Source organism: Ailuropoda melanoleuca, chromosome 7 (genome assembly GCF_002007445.2).
Source record: "Ailuropoda melanoleuca isolate Jingjing chromosome 7, ASM200744v2, whole genome shotgun sequence".
Lineage (NCBI taxonomy): Eukaryota > Metazoa > Chordata > Mammalia > Carnivora > Ursidae > Ailuropoda > Ailuropoda melanoleuca.
This window is the reverse complement of record NC_048224.1, coordinates 16,020,121-16,032,511: the sequence shown is the minus strand read 5'-3', so window position 1 is coordinate 16,032,511 and position 12,391 is coordinate 16,020,121. Positions and strand designations below refer to the sequence as shown.

General features: G+C 45.5%; 1 protein-coding gene across 11 annotated transcripts in view; it reads left to right on the top strand.

The window, feature by feature from the left end:
* The first annotated feature begins 4,814 nt into the window (after positions 1–4,814).
* Positions 4,815–12,391, top strand: part of ELAVL2 (ELAV like RNA binding protein 2) — a 140,211-nt gene continuing 132,634 nt past the window's right edge. For 5 of the 11 annotated variants that reach the window (XM_034663990.1, XM_034663988.1, XM_034663985.1 and 2 more), the window contains exon 1: positions 4,815–5,353. The gene's annotated coding sequence lies outside the window, so the exon portion shown is untranslated. Of the gene's footprint in view, positions 5,354–9,433; positions 9,720–12,391 lie in introns of those variants that run through there. The other 6 variants (XM_034663989.1, XM_034663987.1, XM_034663983.1 and 3 more) reach the window with 3 other exon arrangements.

Here is a 12,391-nt window from a genome sequence, read left to right as displayed (position 1 = left end):
AAGTGGAAACATAAATCTTCAATATAAGAAAGAGCCTCCGAGCATCGGAAGCAGAAAAACCGTTTCTTCCCAGGTCCCGGTAAAGGGGCCGGCCAAAAGACTGATTGCCACCAACTGAGACAGATGGTTTCCTTTAACTTTGGAAAACTGCTATTTTTAATTACTTGTATTAATTTTGCATGAGATGTATCGGCTCCAGGAGGAAGCTTAGAGAAAGCTGTTAGCATCCCTGGAAGAAACGGACACGAAGCTCTGATTTGCCTTTTCTCACCTCCAGTTTTTCTTACCTCACCCTTGCCTGGTCGCCCAGACTCCCTTTGCATGCTCAGCAAAGACGTGAGTTTATCCAGCTGAAAGTTGCTACTGTGTAAAAGAGAGGAGGAAAAGAAATCTGAGGACATTTGTGGGAAGCTTTACATAAATGATCGGCGATCCGAGGCTGCAAATATATTTTCCGAGACACTCTGGGGCACGTGCAACAGATCTTAGTCTGAATCTGAATATCTGCAGTCAAATCACTTAAAGGAGAATGAACTTCATAAAAATTTTGCCCAGGGGGAAAAAAAAGGTGGGGGGTGGGGAAGAACACTCTAAGCTGGTTTCAAAAGATTTACCGCTACACTAGATTACATTTAAAAAATTTTAAACACTTAAACAATTCACATGTCTTTAAATGTGAGCAGTAACCTAAGGTTTTAGGGGAATTCTCCCTGGGTCTACTCTCTTTGCAGTTTTTTTTCTCTCGAACAGGAGTTTAAAGACAAAATATAAAGAGAAAGTGAAGGATGTTTGTGATCCTGCTCACTGCCGCTTCTGGCACTGTCCCTGATGGAAAGTGTTTGCAATATAAAGGGTCCTTTGCAAAATAGTCTAGGAGGTCACTTATCTTCGGATAAAAGACTTTGCCCCTTTGCCAGTAGGTGGATGGAGCCGGGGAGGAACTGGGGGTGGGGGGAGCAAGGGGGAACGGGTAAGCGTTTTTTGTTGCGATTCCCGCTGGGAATTTTGAGGATTAAGAACTCTGGAATAGGTTTAGCAGACTTTCCGATTACTACCTGGATTTGCATTTATTTTGCACGAACACTTTAATGAAAGGCAGGCTCACCAGGGCAAGGGAGTGTGTGAAAAGAGTTCAGTGGAGGGTGCGCCCAGAGTTCGGGGCTCTAACCCTCCTGACGGTTTGTCACCAAGGCCGAGTCCTAGCAAAAGCCAGCCTAATTCAAAATAAACGTGTTTCTGAGAAGTGGGACAGTGTCTTCCTTAAAGTCTGTGGAAAGAAACGTTCCTAAGAATTGCAGTTTCCGTGTCTTACTTGGGAGGGACAGAAAACACTGACAGGCTTTGCAAGCCTTTATTTTGGATCAGCTCGTCTCTGTCCATGGTGCTAATTTCTGCCTCATTCTCTTGCCCGGTAGCCACGCTCTAAACTCAATATTGGTGTCAATTTTCTCGACAACTTTTTTTCTGTTTTCTAAATTGTAGAAGGAAAGTTGACATCCTCCTTTAGGTAGAACAAATAAAAGAGCAATCACCAAGCTGTGTAATATCTATATTTCTCACGCAGGCATTAAACTGTCACATTTCCAACACTTTGAACCACAGACCCCACCCCCATCCCCACCCCAAACTGCCCAACAAACTAACACAGAATATTTTTATTCTTCTGAGAGAGTATAATGTTTGGAACTAGTGCCCTAAGGCACACATTGTAAACTCACCTAAACGGCTTAACTGCTTTATTTACTTTTTTTAAAAAAGTCACGATAGTAGTTTATAGTGTCCTTTATCATAAAATGCTAAAATCACGCCCCCCTCAACTAGTGTAAGGGAGTTATTTATTCTAAAAGATATTGCCCACAATAGCTTATGAGTATTCCTGTGAATGAGTGTTGTTTTATAAACTGTAGCAAAATAATCTACTGAATTCATTATTTTTCGGCTTTGAGAACTATTCTTTTTGCAACTTTCTCCACATCAGACTTTTTCTCCAAACTTTCAGTGAGTGACCCCCAAATCTATCCATTCTGTGCTGCAGTTTAAAATAATGCCAAGGACTTTGAAAATATCAGAGCTAAGATGACAATCATAACTCAGATGTCTTTTAAATGGCATTTCTAGTGCAAGTTCAGATGCTGTGGATAATTCTTTACCTAACTATGGGTGAAGAGGGGTTATTACAGTTCCTTAATATGGAGTGTGATGTTTACACATAGTCATTATTAACTGCAAGCTAGACTATGTTAGTATTTCAGGCTATGACAACATGAATTTCAAAGTGAAATCTATATCCAGATATCACTTATTTTAAATAGGCTGTATTCAGTTTTTATTTTTAAAAGTTGGATAAATACATGTTACTTAAGATATATGTATCCATTTAAATGTTTTTAAATTTAAAAATGTCTGTTTTATTGAGGAAGTAAACTAGTATTTTAAGATATTTTCTATATCTTAAGTCCATTTTACCTATATAGAAAAAAAACATGTTGAAGATGACAACATTTTGAAAAACATTTGCTCCTCTGCCCAAACTAAAGAAAGCATATATACCCAATCCACAGAATTTAGCATTTTGTGTTTGAATTGATAAGTTTACTATTTTCCAAGTAATTTCTTTAACTATATAACACACAAGCTAGATTTTCATCACTCCACACCACACCCAGCTTTCCTGATCTACCCTCCCCCTTTAGGAAATTATACCACTGTAATCTGCAAATTCTTGTGGAAACAAACACACATCAAAAAATAAAACGAAGTATTAGCTTTCACCCAGTTAGATGATACTTATGTAGTTGTAAGTTAATGGTTAAGATTTTCTACAGAGTGCTGAGAATATTACATGAATACATGCAATTAATTCAATATTAAGAGCATGTTAACAAGGAGAAAAGACAATTCACTTCATAAATAAGTCTGCGTAAACAGTATTATATTTTTATTTAAATTGTATTTATTTCTTTATACTGACCTGGGGATGAGGGGAGGGATTGAAGGAAGATGATAACAAACACAATCTTCTAACTGTTTATTCATACAGTGATTAATCTATTTTAGGTGAAGTGGAGTCTTTCTGTCTTTTCCCTTGACTTGTCCTTCCCTCAGCCCCTTCACTCCATTTCCTCAAGCTCCTTTTCTTTCTTCTTCCCATGAGTTCCACCCAGGTCTAGAGAATAGATTTAAGTTGAAATTAGGACCCCAGTCTTGTTGTTATATAAAAAGTGGGGCTAGGGATTAGGACATGGTAATTATAAATTATAAGATAACAATGCTAATTATAAGATAACATATAGATTCAGGCCTCCTTTCCCAACCCCCCCCCCCGTTATTGTCATGCAAAGTAATAGAACTTGAACATATTATATGGGCTGTACAGGAGATAAACAGGTCTTCTGTTCTTTGCCATTAATCATTTATCCACACTCAAAGACATTCTCAAGGAACTCTGAATCACTTCACCCCTCACTTTGTAGTCATTTTGCTTTGTGACTATCTGTCCCTTTCCCTCCATCCCACTTCCACCTTCCTGCAGTCTCTAACTCTTACCTGTACCTCCTTTTTCTGAATTTTCAAAGATAGCCACTAGTAGTAAACAGGTAAAGGAATTCCTTTTAGATACGCATGAGCATCTAGAGAAGATATGTTACATTGTGTAAGAAACATAAGTACTATCTAGGAAATTGGCACTGTCAAGATTAAAAGAAGAAATTCAGGCTGAAAAAGAACCTAGGTCAAGTTAATGTCTCTATTTATACATCAAGTCAATCCTGAGGACCACACTTTCACTTGTAGGAAGAAAGAAATACCATGCACAAAACTATACTTCAGTCTCTTGAATGTTATTAAAATATGGTATTTAATAAAGTAGTGTTCATCTATAAAGCAGAAGCATTGACAGCACTTGGTCTTCTGGTTAAACTTTCTAAATCCTCAGAGAAAGAACCCAGATAAAGATTCGACTAATCTTTACTGTCAGCAATACATGTGTGGTCCAAGAACTGTACCGCCAGCAAGTACAGAGGAGTGGCTTGTTCTAATTTTATATACAGATGCTCTTTTTGAGTCACCATATACCTCAGAGTAAAGGACCTTAGCTCTGTTCAGTACCTCTTTTCCTGACAGGATGTTTATCCTACACTTTCCTAACAACATGAAATGAAAGCTAATTCAAAATTCAGCTTTATTGAAAGCATTTCTGAATTCATTCTTATCCTAAAAGTATGCTTTAAAAAATAAACAAGAAGAGTTGCAATATGCATATATTAAAGTAGAGAAAGACATACAATTGCTTAATATTTAATACAGAATACTGGAACACAAATCGAAAAAGGCATGCGGGCAAGTAATGGATGTACTCTCATCCCTTTCACTCAGATCAAAGAGAGGGAGCTCTCAATGACTCATACATACCGGACAGAGTTTAATGTTATAAAGAAACGTGCCAAAGATGCGGCAGTGATGGCAAGGAAAATGAGTCTTTCGGAAGCAGAAAGATTTAAGAGGAAAGAAGATCATGCCATATCGCAAACTCTGATACTACAGTTCCAACCCTCCCACGTTGCTCTTTCCATCTCTTTTTGCTTCTTGCATTTCCCTTCGCCGCCTGTGTTAAGTGTGTACCTCCCCGCACAACTTACCTTGAAACGGGACTCCATTGAGCTCTTGAGAGTGACACAAGCTTTTAGCCAATCGTATCAAGCATGCTCGCCCGGGCGGCCTCAATGAAAGCATCTAGACCAATCAGAGTCCTGGGGAGATGAGCAAGTTACGTTGTGGCGCCACACGGCGTATACTTCCGCGCGTGCTGCCCGGGATAGGAGCCTGGCAGAGCAGCTGCACACACGGCAGTGCGGAGGCAGAGAAGGGGTTGGTGATACGGTGCTATAAATCTGTGGTCCAGTCCACCTCCCTTTTAAGACGTCCTCCCCCCTTATTTCTGTTCTCGGTTAGAGATGCAGCAGCTTACTCCTGTAGCGACCTACTAAAAAGCAACAAGGAGAAAGACATCGTCTTTTTGAAAAAACGTTCTTTCGTCTCTTTTCTTTGTTCCTTCGTTTGTTTTTCTTGCCCCTTTTTGTTTAGTTGAACGGCAATAGGAGGATAGTCTCTCCGTCTTTTTAAACTCTCTTTTTTAAGTTTCCCCTCCCCTTTCATATTTTTTTTTCGCCATTTCTTTTAGCGTTGGACTTTGGGGTCGAAAGCATTTCTTTTTATTTGCTTCTTTTAAGCCGAGCACAGTTTAGGTTTCGTGCTGTCTTAAGAGAACTATCCAGCAGCTTCTTGCTCATCCTTATTGGGAGAACTGCACCGTTACTTTAAAAACACACATACACAAAAACCTTAAGGGAGAAAGGTAAGTTTCGGTTTGGTTTCTTTAATCATTAGTTGCAGCGATGCGCTGGCAAACCCAGAAAACCTGTAAGTGAGCGGAATACAGAATATGAAGTTAATTGCACATGTTTGTCTCATTTCAAAGCTACTGCTCTGCTTTTTAATTCTAGAGAGCTAGACTAAAAGACAGTGGACGCATGCTTGACGTACTGAATTTTCGTAAATGTCAATGGCATAAACTTAGGTGGTAAATGTGGCTAGAGTAGAGCAGGGGTACAATGGGAGTCTAGGTGTTGAGTGAGCTACGGGATTGAGGTTGGAAGTTCATTTCGTGGGAAGAGAGGGATAACTTGGATTTTGAGGGATGCATGCCTCTACTTTCGCACAACCACCGAAGGGCTGGAGAGGCTTTAATACCATTGAGGGGAATCAGAAGCCTGGACTTGCAGATTAGACCAGCGAAAACCCCACTCTTAATTGCATTAACCAGATAACATGTGCTGGGGAGATGGGGTTGCCAGATGGAATTTAGATGCTGAACCAGGCTGCTAGTTGTAGTTGACTGAAAAAGTACGTGCCGCCTGAGGGCTAGGGCTGGGCTGGGGCTAGGGTGGGTAGAAGCTGTCAAAACTCATCATTGCTAGGTGTGCGGGCTCTAATTCATGGGCGCCAGTTACCGTGATTCTTTTTTAAAAGAAGGTAGCCAATTTAGGGCCGAATTCTTAAGCCTGTACCGGATATGAGATTCCCTTTGTTCAGAAAAGCGTAAATAAGATCCTTGGAGCTGTGTCTGTGGAGTGGCGGCTGCCTAGGAGCCTTGCTGTGCTGGGCACTGGGAAGTGGATTCCAAGCCCTGTCCTTGGTCCTACGCGGCTGACTTCGGCTTCCGGGCGAAGGGGAACCCCTTCGCAGCCGCGAGGATTCACAGCCACCCCAGGAGCCAACTCGGCTACGTTGCCCTCACCCCCTTTCTTACCGCCCGCCCCCCAATAGCTATTGTTAAACTGACGCCGGGAGAAAGATGGTTGGGGGTGAGACGCTGGGCAGACACATGCTTCATTTTAACTTTTGTGATTTCTCAGGGTTTGGGAGAAACCAGCTGTCTTTCTACTGCGGAAAAAGAGAAATCAGGGTAGATGAGGGAAAGGGGGAAGGGTGTTCGCTGGGCGGGGAGGATCGAGAGGGTGGTGGTGGCGGTGAACGAGGTGCTGCCTTTGCCTAAGAGAAGTTTAAATTATTGGCACGAGGGGGTGTGGGTGAGTGTGCGTGAGAGCGCCGGTGTGGTGCTTGAGATGGAGAGAATGGGGAAAAGATACAAAACCGGTCGGGGTTGTTAATTTCTCCCTGCTCTCCACCCCACCCACCCTCTCGGGTCTAAAAGCCAACTTGCGGCCAGCCTCCAGACTCGACTCTGCCATCTCCGGGGCGGTGGGGTCTGGGGATAGCAAGGTGGCAGTGCCCTGCACGGGAGCTCCGCTCCGAATAGGACTTCGCGTGGCCATTGTTGCTTAATTTATGCCCAGCACGTTGCTACGTACCCACCTATTTCACGTCTGTAAAGAATTAATATGAGAGCTATACAACTGTGGCAAATTGGAGGTTGGATACGTTCCCCGTTTGCCATTTTCAAGTACGGGTTAGCGAAACTGATGTCGAGACTTGATATTTTCTCTTGTAATTGCCAGCTGCAGATCTGGCTTTATTGTGGCCAGAGTGAGAGAAATAGTCAACCATTTAGTATTTACTCTTAACACTGCTAGGGTGAGATGAATGTCTCTTACTTTCTCCCGGAAATGCAAGGTTCTTTCCCCTCCCCCGCTCACATACAAACACTCTTGTTGGTTAAGATTCTAAACCTTTAGCCTTTCCCCAAATCTCTGTTTATATGTATATATACCCATCCTCTGGATGTTGGGAATAGGAGGGAGATGGAGATGGTTTATTTCTTAGGCCTACACTGCAGCCTATAAAATGCAGGCTTAAAGTGGGGTGGGGGCGGTGGAGAGTACAGAGCAGACAGTACTAACCGAATAAATTATTTTTTTAATTGGAAATAAGTTCTTAAAGGTCAAGAAAAAAGTGTGCATGTTTTAGGGGTGGTAGAGTCGAAAAGCTGTTTGGGCCTGTAAGACTTCCTTCGTAAAATGGCTTCTTAAATGGGACATCTGAAAGGTTTGTCAGAATCTGAACAAGTCAGCAAAACAGGAAAATGTTGATTGTTTAAAAGTCGCTTTTTGGAGGATTTAAAAAAGTAACTATCTCTCAGTTATTATTGTCATTCCCTGAGTCTGTCTGTCTTACACCACTCACTCCTGGGTTCTTCTTTCCTCTTTTAACCAAGTGTTTAGGCACCCCGTTTTAACCTGTTCTGGAGTTCTCCACGAAAAACGCAACGTTTGCAGGTCGAAGGGGATTGGAAGACTTGGGGAACTCTGTAGAGAGGTCTCCCATAACTTCAAGAAGTCAGCTTCAGGAAGTAGGGCGTAGGGCATTCTAAGAGTTTTAGGCTTGGATTGGCAAATGTGGTAGGCCCATTTTTGCCTAACGTTTGAAAGCAGGCATTTTTAGCAATCCTGCCTGCCTGGGATAGGAATATTATAATTAACTGTTTAGAGGGAGGTCAAAGAGGAGCAGGCGCTTTGAGCAGTTTTCCCAGTAACCCCGTACAAAGTCAATTAAGGTCATTTAATTGCTAATCGGATTTGGGGTGACAACAGAAATGCTGATACAGAATCAATTAGCTATTTCTGGTGTCCTCAGTCTGGGTTCCCTAAATTGAGGGATGGATTGTCTCCATTTCGATTTTGGTTAAACCCGTTACTTTACCACGCCTGATTTGACTTCGCCCAAGAGGGCAATTTTGTATCCTCCACCCCCGCCCTGGGTTAAAGAAGTCCTTCCTCCATTCTGTCCCCCCCAACCCCGCCCCGCCCGTCGCGTGGGGGCGGGGAGCGCTGGGCGCCCTTAGCGGACCTTGCTGCATCAAACCCGCATCATGCCCTTGAAGCTGTAACCTCGGTCACGTTCTTGCGGCGACTCAGTCGCCCACTGCTCAGTTCCTTTCTCTTACCTCCTGCGATTTCAGGTAGGTATGACAGGTGATATTTTAAGTTCAGTTTTTAAGGGGGAAGGGTTAAAACAGAAGCCTTTGCAATGAAAGCAACCACAACAACACGACAGGTGCTCTCGTAATTAAGCGGCTGAGCAGGTGTAAAAACGTGCTCCCACCGCGTGGCTCGGGGTCGGTTTTGACTCCCAGTCGCGGGGCTGAGTCTGAGGACAGGCACAGGTTTTTCTGGGGAAAGGCGATTGAGCAGGCGTGGGGGCGGGCCAAGGCTAAGCAGCGATGTGACGCCCCCTCGGTGAAGAGTTGGCCGTTTCGGGGCTAACGTGGGGGGCGTTGGAGGGATGCGGCGAGCGGCAGGCTCTTGTATAGTCGAGTGCAGGATTTCCTACTTTGCGTTTGAAGCAGAGTATAGCACCCCGCACAGGTACTCGGGCTTATTTGAACGTCAGATTCCATCTAGAGAGGCAGAGAGGGGCAGCCAAGGCTAAGCCTTTAGTTTTCCGCCACAGGACGCTTCGGCTGTGAAGTAGGGGGGAAAAAAGAGCCTTTTAACTCTGCTTGCAGTATATGTGTATGTATGTATGTATGTGTATATATCTGATACACATATATATCAAAGTAACCCCCGCGCGAGTGCTCTGCCTCCGCGTTAGCGCCTGGAACCTCGGGGTTTGCAAACTTGCACCTGGAATCTACCGCCTCTGGGCGCGCGACGCTCTCCGTGCTGCCAGGGGAACCTGGTCCCAGAGCTTGCTCGGAATCGGAAGACGGGAGGGACCGAGCGGAGCGGCCGCAGCCGGGCGCCTTCTCGCAGGCACCGACCCCCGGGCGGCCGGGCAGGGCACGCGCCGGCGGCGGCAGTCGCGGCGCCGCTAACTCGCCGCCGGCCCCGCCTCCTGGCGCTCTTCCAAGCAAGCCCCTCCTCCCCGCCCCTCTACAAACGGCGGGGGGGCGAGGAGGGCGGGCACGCGGCTCCTGGCCTCGGGTCTGTTTTGGACGCCGAGGCTAAGGGCTGTCCACGGCGCCGCGGCGCCGAGCGGAGTCCGGCCTCCGTTTGGTGGGAGCCCTAGTCTGGCCTCGGGCGGGAACGCCGGTGGGGGTGGCGGAGGTTGTGCACGCGAAGTTCCTAGAGCTCGGCTCCTTGCGGCGGGAGTAGAGGGAATTGGGCGCTTCGGGAGGTGGCACCGCCCCTCCTGTGGGCACAAGCTGGTTGGGGGCGGCGGGAGCCGAGCGGGGCCAGTCGCGCCAGGCAGCGTGCTCAGGCCTGGACGTGCCCGGGTACGGCCGCGTGTAGCGCGAGGAGAACTGCGCCGAGACGCAGGTGAGTGCTTTGGAGGGAAAGCGGGGGTTGGGGGCTTTTCTAGAAAAAGGGCAGCATTCCTGTGGCGGACTGGCAGCCCCGCCTGTGGGAGGCTGTGTGCACTGGGTTCTCCAGTCGGATGGTGTCTGGTGGCGTGCCCACTTGGTACGGCGCCTCCTCGCGCGTGGTCCTTGGAGCTTCTGGGGCGTCTGGAGACTTGGGGCGGCCACGCAGTGTGCGGAGGTGGCATGGGACTGGGGGCGGCCAGGGCAGAGCAGCGAGGATCCCCCGGGCCGCTCGCTCTCTTGCGCGGTATTAGGTGAGGCCGGGCGCAGCCGCGCGAGGTCGCAGCTCGCGGTGGCATCCTGGGTTTGCGCGCGAGCAGTGCGCTGGGCGGGAATCGCCGGGCAGGCAGAGCCGGGCCGCCGGGCGAGGCGGACTCCGGGCTTTGGCTCGCTCGGGTAGGTTGCGGCAGCTGTGCCTTCAGCTCGGCCGGGAGTGCCGGCCAGTTGCGGCCCCCGTGCACGGACCAGTGTGCGTGCAGTGGTGTGATCGGTGGTCTCGCGGGGACCAACATCGGTTCACCAGCAGGTGCTCCTCCAGTGGTTTTGACAATGAGCACCAGGCAGTCTTTCCACAGCGTTGCCTTAAAAGCCTAGTTGTTATCCTGGAGGGCCGGGGCGCAAAACCTTGTCTCTAGATGTGAGCTGTGAGCACGGAGTTGTAGCTGTCCAGATGGTCATTTAAAATAGTGTTCGTTTAAAAAGATCATCTTTATGATAAAAATTTCATCTCCTGTCTTCTCCCTACATTTTCTCAGAATGTGAGAAAGGAGGACTTGTTCCCAGTTATCTATTCTCTTTCATTCCCTCCCCAAAGAATGGTGCTTAGCAATGCCAAGTGAATATACCTCTGACAAGGACAAAGAGTTTTTCGAAACTTATTTTTTTTGGTGGACCTACCTGTAATAATTCTGTCTTCATTAAAATGTACCTCAGCCCCGAACTTATGACAAATAAGTCCATTTAAAACCGCTCAAATACCAGTTGGGGCATGATTTCCCCATCTCCTTAAAAAATCAGTTTGAATTACTGGTTAGTTGCCCTTGAAGAGAATCTTCTCAAGAACCGTTCCCCCAGAGTCCTTTGAATTTTTCATTTGTGCTAAGCACGCTCTTTCTTGTGGAAGCTGACCTGGAGTCTCCATTTTGGTGAGTGGGTAGAAAAGCTTTCCTTGATCTACTTTCATATCTGGACCTTTGGGTCTAGAAATGGTGACTGTTTCACTGGATGGACTGGAACATTACTGCATTTGTTTTTGGGTTATTCTTTATGAGAGGTTTGTAGGAATGATGATTTAATACTGCTCAGGTGAGGGTGTGTGTGCATACTTAGAGAAAGTTCCTTTGGAAATGGGGGAGGAAAGGGAAAGGGCAAGAAGAAAACCTGTCTGGAAAGTAATGCCTGGGGTGGGGTAGGAAAAATTAAATTATGAAGAAACATTACAACCAGTTTGATGTGATTTCTCTGCTTTTTTTGTTGTTGTTGCGAGAATGTTTTTGTGTTTGATCAAACTGGCCCCTTATTGCCTATTTGGGTAACTTGGTGCTGCCACCTTTCGGGGAATGAGGTTTTTTGTTTACCCTTCAAAGCGTAAGGCATTTAAGGCCCCCCATTTTCTCTACGTGTTTCCTTCAATGTATAGTGTTTGTTCTTAGGAATCAGGTCAACTCTTTTAAGCTGTACACACTGTTCCTGCGGTTGAAGAGAATTTTAGTTTTAGGGAAAGCTCCTGGAATAAAACAGGTGCCCCCAAACGGGTAAGTGTAGGCCAGGCCTGTTATTTACTACCAAACCCTATTTTCTAGGCTAAGAATGCATGAGTTAAGAGTTCCTTTTTTGTTTTTTTGGGGGGACGGGTGGGCAGGGTTGGTTGGTTGGTTCTGGTTAATGCTTCTTCACCAGAGAAACAAGGTCCTTTTCTTCCTGGGTTTTGCACTTTTTGTTTTGATCTATCTCCTGGGGAGATATGGAACAGCAGTGCTCTAAGTGACATTTCTACTACCTTATTCCTTAATCCACCCTTTTGGATTTTTGTGTACAAACAGATATTCCTGGCTGAATCCTTATTACCACTTCTAGCCATTCTAGCCTTCTATGCTTTTCTGGTTGACATTATAATTTTTAAAAATACTCCTTTCCATCCCCCCCCCTTTCTTGATTTTATTCTAGAAGCAAGTTCCAGATTTTAAGAACACAACAAAACCATCCAGAATTCCCTGACTTTTAAACTGGGATCAACCTTTCTTTGATGGGAAAAAACAAATTTTTTTTAAACCTGGGGTACTTTTCAGGTGTTAGCATGACACAAGAACACCACAGTGGCACATTACTCTTCATGTCCTTTTTTCCCCAAAGGACTGGATATTCCAAAATAGCATCTTTTTTTTAGACTGATTTTACTGTTTACCTTTTTGATAGATCAGTCTGCATGGTAGGGTCCATTCTTTAGCTCTCATTTGAAGTCTTACTAAAGCCACCATAACACATTCTTTTTGCCACTATTGTCACCAGTAATGTTTATTTGGAAATAAGGGAGGCTGGAGATCCATGGTACTTATCCCTGTCAGGTTATTTATTTTTTGATGGCATTGGGGCTGTATGGGTGAGGTAGTATGGGGCCTGGGTGGTATG